Source organism: Giraffa tippelskirchi, chromosome 2, assembly GCF_054371585.1.
Source record: "Giraffa tippelskirchi isolate mGirTip1 chromosome 2, T2T-mGirTip1v1.2.pri, whole genome shotgun sequence".
NCBI classification, from domain to species: domain Eukaryota; kingdom Metazoa; phylum Chordata; class Mammalia; order Artiodactyla; family Giraffidae; genus Giraffa; species Giraffa tippelskirchi.
In genome coordinates this window covers 185072343-185077717 of record NC_137276.1, presented here as the reverse complement: position 1 = coordinate 185077717, position 5375 = coordinate 185072343, and the positions used below count along the sequence as shown (strand labels likewise).

At 33.4% G+C, this 5375-nt stretch overlaps 1 non-coding gene across 1 annotated transcript; it reads right to left on the bottom strand.

Annotated features, from left to right (window-relative positions):
* Positions 1 to 657: 657 nt before the first annotated feature.
* LOC145540016 (U7 small nuclear RNA) lies at positions 658 to 719 on the bottom strand. The gene has a single exon (XR_014078146.1). It is a non-coding gene; the product is annotated as a U7 small nuclear RNA (small nuclear RNA).
* Positions 720 to 5375: the final 4656 nt, after the last annotated feature.

Here is a 5375-nt window from a genome sequence, read left to right as displayed (position 1 = left end):
GTAAAGTAATTATTCTTCAATTAAAAGAATAAATTAAAATTAAATGAAAAGTAAATATGTAGCTCTTCAAAAAAATTTTTTTTCAACATTCAAAGTAATTGTTTTTTGTAAATTTTGTGGATACACTTTATCAAATACAACTTAACATTTCTTGAATAAGACAATTTTTGTGGTGTATTATTCATTTTATTTATTGATGGATTTAATTTACTAATGTTTAATTGACTTTTGCATCTATGTACATACTAGTAAAATACTTATAATTTTTTCCAATGTCTCACTCTAATCGCAGTGGTGGAAAAGACTCTTAAGAAGCCCTTGGACTTCGAGGAGATCAAGCCAGTCAATTCTAAAGGAAGTCAGCCCTGAATGTTCATTGGAAAGGATTTAGAACATCATCCGCTTTTGTTCATATTCTCTGGAAAACTTTACCATAGGATGGAAATTATTTCTTCTGTTTGACAGCATTCCCCAGTGTAGCACCTTAGCCTGAATTCATCACTGTGGGTAAGTTTTGCAGTGCAGATTCTATTTCTTTAACATAGAATATGACTAATTAGAATATTCCTTTATCTATGTGTCATTGTTAGTAAACTATATTTTGATTCTCACAGGAATTTTTTCCTGTTTAACTTTTATTTATTTATTTTTTTCCATGGGGGTTTTCTGGTGAGGATCAGAAAACCTGCTAGACAAATTCTAAAAGAACTGTAACACTTTCTGTTTAATTGGCATTAGTTGTTCACAATGCTCTTTTCAGTTTCTTAAAATACCTGGAGTACTTGTGTCAGTCACTCAGTCGTGACCGACTCTGCAATCCCATGGACCATAGCCTGCCAGGCTCCTATGCCAATGGAATTCTCCAGGCAAGAACACTGGAGTGGGTTGCCACTCCCTTCTCCAGGGGATCTTCTCGACTCAGGGACTGAACCTGGGTCTCCTGCATTGCAAGCAGACTCCTTACTCCTGACTCCTTACTCCTTCCCTGGAGTATCTGTGGTGGTTTAATAACTGTGTGAAGCTCAGTTGTGTCTGACTCTGTGAAACCCCGTGGACTATACAGTCCATGGAATTCTCCAGCCCAGAATACTGGAGTGGGTAGCCGTTCCCTTCTCCAGGAGGATCTTCCCAATCCAGGGATTGAACCTGTTAACAGCTGAGTCACAAGGGAAGCCCTTAGTATCTGTAGTCACATCCTTTATTCCTTACTGATATTACCTATTTCTTTTCCAAGCTCTCTCTCTTCTCTCTCTTCTCAGAAAGAGTTCACTCTTTTTTTGTGTGTTCAAAGCAATAACTGCTGTTTTTCTTTTTAGTATTTTGGTTATTCCATATATTCCTTAAAATTTAGTATAAAATATTTTCTAGCTACCATTATAGTTTATTTCTTTGATCTATGGATTATTTATTTAAAAGCTTTACATTTCCTAACATATGGTGATTTTCAAATTATATTTTCTTAGGACTATCTAGCTTATTTCCATTATTTTGTGATCAGAATGAATCTAAATCCTATAACTATGTCAACATTTGCTTAGTGGTGAAGTTTTATTAATGCGCCATGTGTACTTTAAAAAGTGTTCCTTCTACAATTGGAAGTAGTCTTCTACAGATAAATATATCAAGTTTGGTTATCAAAGAGTTCAAATCTTCTCACTCATTTTTGGTCTGATAGTGCTATTAAGTACTGAAAAATGTATATTAAAATCTCCCACAATAATTCTGTATTTTTATATTTGTACTTGTGTCAAATTTTACTATTTCTGTTTTGATGTTATATTGTGTGACTACAAATTAAAATTTGGCGTATTTTCATGACTAATTAAGCATTTTATCATCATGAAAATTTTCTCTATCTTTTCACCTTAAATTTAACTGTCTGATTAACAGCTCCATTAATTTCTTTTCATTAGTATTTACATAATATTTGATTCAAATACTCTTCATTTTATATATTTCTATTATCAGTACTTAAATTATTTTCTTTGTGTCTGATAATTATCACCTGTTAATTAAACATGAAATCCACTTATATTAAAGTGCCTTTGGACATTTTCAGACTTAAATAAACCATTTTACTGTTTTTTCTATATTTTGCATATTTTATGTTTCTATGTTTACATGTCAGTGTTGCCATTGATTATTTGAAGACATTCCTTTGTATTTCATAACAACTCTTCCAGTTTTCTGTATCTTTATTTCTTTTATATATTTATATATGAGAAACATTCCATCACATTTGCTGGTTTATTACATTTAACCTGACCAATAATTAATTTTATGTTTTGAGACATGATTCTAAAGTTTGCTTGAGTAAGTGAATGAAAGTCTCTCAGTCACGTCTGACTCTGCAATCCTATAGATTGTAGCCTGCCAGACTCCTCTGTCCATGGAATTCTCTAGGCAAGAATACTAGAGCAGGTAGTCTATCCCTTCTCCAGTGGATCTTCCCAACCCAGGAATCGAACTGGGGTCTCCTGCATTGTAGGCAGATTCTTTACCAGCTGAGATACCAGGGAAGCCTAAAGTTTGCTTAGGTTGGGGGTAAATCAAAAGAGAATTTAAAATAAATTCTCCATTTCTTTATTTACCCTTCAATTACGGTACAATCACCTATTCCAACTTAGTTTAAAAATATTGAAAGTATAAAATTATATTTACTTGTAACTTACATAAATATGCACACACACACACAGACTTACTGACTCCATGAAAAACAGATATAGAATTAAATACAGGCAAATCTTAAATAAAACATATTTTCATGATTTAGGATAAACTGGAATCCTGCTACTTATTGTTAGGATATAGAATGATGGTAAAGCCTATGCTTTCATGGTAACAAAATGAAAAAAAAATTATTTAAAAGACAATAGCTTTTATATAGTATGCTACTTCAGAATAGTGGATGCAAGGAATCCTGAGAAACTGAATTCCAGAGATGAAAATGTCTTCTGTGGGTGAGCTAAGAATCATAGCTGGAGAAAAGACAAAAACAAAAACAAAAAAACACTTTTTCCAGGGGCAGACAGATAAAGGAGAGGCAGAATTCTTAATGACAATTTAAGATAGCATGGTAAATTAGAAAATGAAAAGCCTCAAATGTAAAATTAAATCACTCAACCTAAAATTCTCCTCTTCCCTCATTTTTTCTGAAAACAATTGCTGTGAAAGAGTAGCTAGAAATTAAAGAGAACTTATGAATTCTCAATGACTTTCAAAGAAATTAGATTCATAAACCCTCACACAAAATTATATGAAGTTTTGGCTATTACAGCCCAGATCAAATGTTTACAAGATTAAAGAGATCAGTAACTGTTATGTCAGCAGACAGGGGTTTTACTAAGAAGGTCTAAAAGACATTGTAATTAAAATAACACCTAAATTGATAAAGTTTAAATGTTTAGTTCCCTATCCTAGCTGCCAGATGAAGGAGAGAACTGTTAGCTCAGGAATGCAAATTTTAAAAGTCATATTTCCATCTTCTCTACATTGTTATTTTATACCCATTATCCAGGAAAATAAAAGAAGAGGGAAAATTGAGAAGCATGAAAAAACAAAAAAACCTGATACATAACTAAGAGGAAAATATTCAATAGAAAGAGACCCACAGATGACTCAGATGTTGACACTAACATTTAAACAATGATATGGTGCAGTCTCAAGGAGAAAAGCAAACTGATTGTTTTCAATCACAATCAGTTTTGTGATGCTTATTACCTAAACAGTAAAAAATTTTGTGTTTCAAATATGACTCTACATAAAGGGATAGATTGAAGACCACTTCATTAGAAATGGGATAAGGGATGGAAGTCCCTTTTAAATGGAAAGATTAAAAACCACTTCCTTCACTACTTTGAAGTACCTTAGAAAAGAAGACAGAAATAAAAGTAGAGCAAACAGGTCCAAGTGGGAATGTGGATCTAAACTCTGAGGTTTAAGACAGTTGTTGCTATGCAAATACTCATATTTGTATAAAGAAAAGACAATTAAGCTGGTATGGCTCATCACTGGCAGATTTCCCACCACTTGGCACCATTTAATGTGGAGTAGGAACCATTCTGATCAACTGGTGAAAGAAATAAAAACTAAAGTAGCTTTTCTAATTCCCCTTACTCTCAAGCAGCAACAGGTAATTAAGAAATTCCTAAATGCTATGGGAGGAGAACACAGAATGCTGAGGTTAAAGCAGCTCTGATACACAGAGACTTTGAATCCAGAAGCAAAGCTAGTTCCTCAGACACCAGTAGTGGGTATCACATCATTCCAAAAGATTAGATAGGGTTAATCATAACATGGCAGATGCAAATTAAGGAACCAAAGCTAATCAGCCATTTTTCACCAGAAAAGAGAGAGATTATGATATTCCTAATGGATTGAGTCTCTTCTCTGACTGACTTCTATGGAGTCAATAAAAACCACTCCTGGTACTTAGTACCTATTTGGAGAAGATAATAAAAAGATAATAGATGTATGAAACACTGAAAAATTCCATGCAAATGTCTGCGAGGGGGGAACTTTTAACTTAAGAAAGACCATTAATAGGCAATTTCCAATTGTTTGTTTACTTCTTGACTTAGCCTGGTAACTGGAAAATGAAAGTAAATAAATAGCAAAAAAAATACACCTTATTTTTGCCTGTTTGAGACACAATCTAAATTTACAATTTACTGCCTGAACAACTGCAGCAGAAGTTTAGAATATAATTTTATTTTTAAGAACCAGTCAATAGGCTAAAAAGGCACAATTCTAAAATGGCTTTCAACTATTCTTTTCATGCTTAGAAAGTAAGAAAAAAATGCAAACAAAAAAATCTATTATTTAATTAATCAATTAATTAATTGTCCTAATCTCCCAAACCATAATCTAGAATAGGGGAAAAAGACTCTCAGTGTGTTTGTTCCCTTCACACCACTGGGAGGGGGCCATATAGGGCAAAGCCAAAGCAGGACTGTCAATAATGCAGGGCGCAGATTAAGGGTCTCTTCTGCCCAGACCTAAGGATGGTACTGTCTCTCCAGCAGTATAATGCTTCAAGGATAATATTAATGGCAAATGAATGAGAAAACATTGGAATGTTTAAAAGGACATATATGTAGAGACCCAGCTAAGAATATGAAAGAGATTATACTTAAGTGTACAGATTAAAGTCAAATGCAGAGGTATCTTAACTCTGTGAGCTGCAGCTTGGATGAGTCATACCTTGTAAATGGTTCTTATTTGGATATTAGTAAGCCAAAGTTATAAAATTATGTGGCTTTAAGGTCAACCAAACAATGTACTGTTGCCAATAAGGTATCTTCATAATTTCCCACCCTCCTACGCTTTGAGTCATCACATTTCTGATATCTATCAGGTTAATTCACCAATGTATA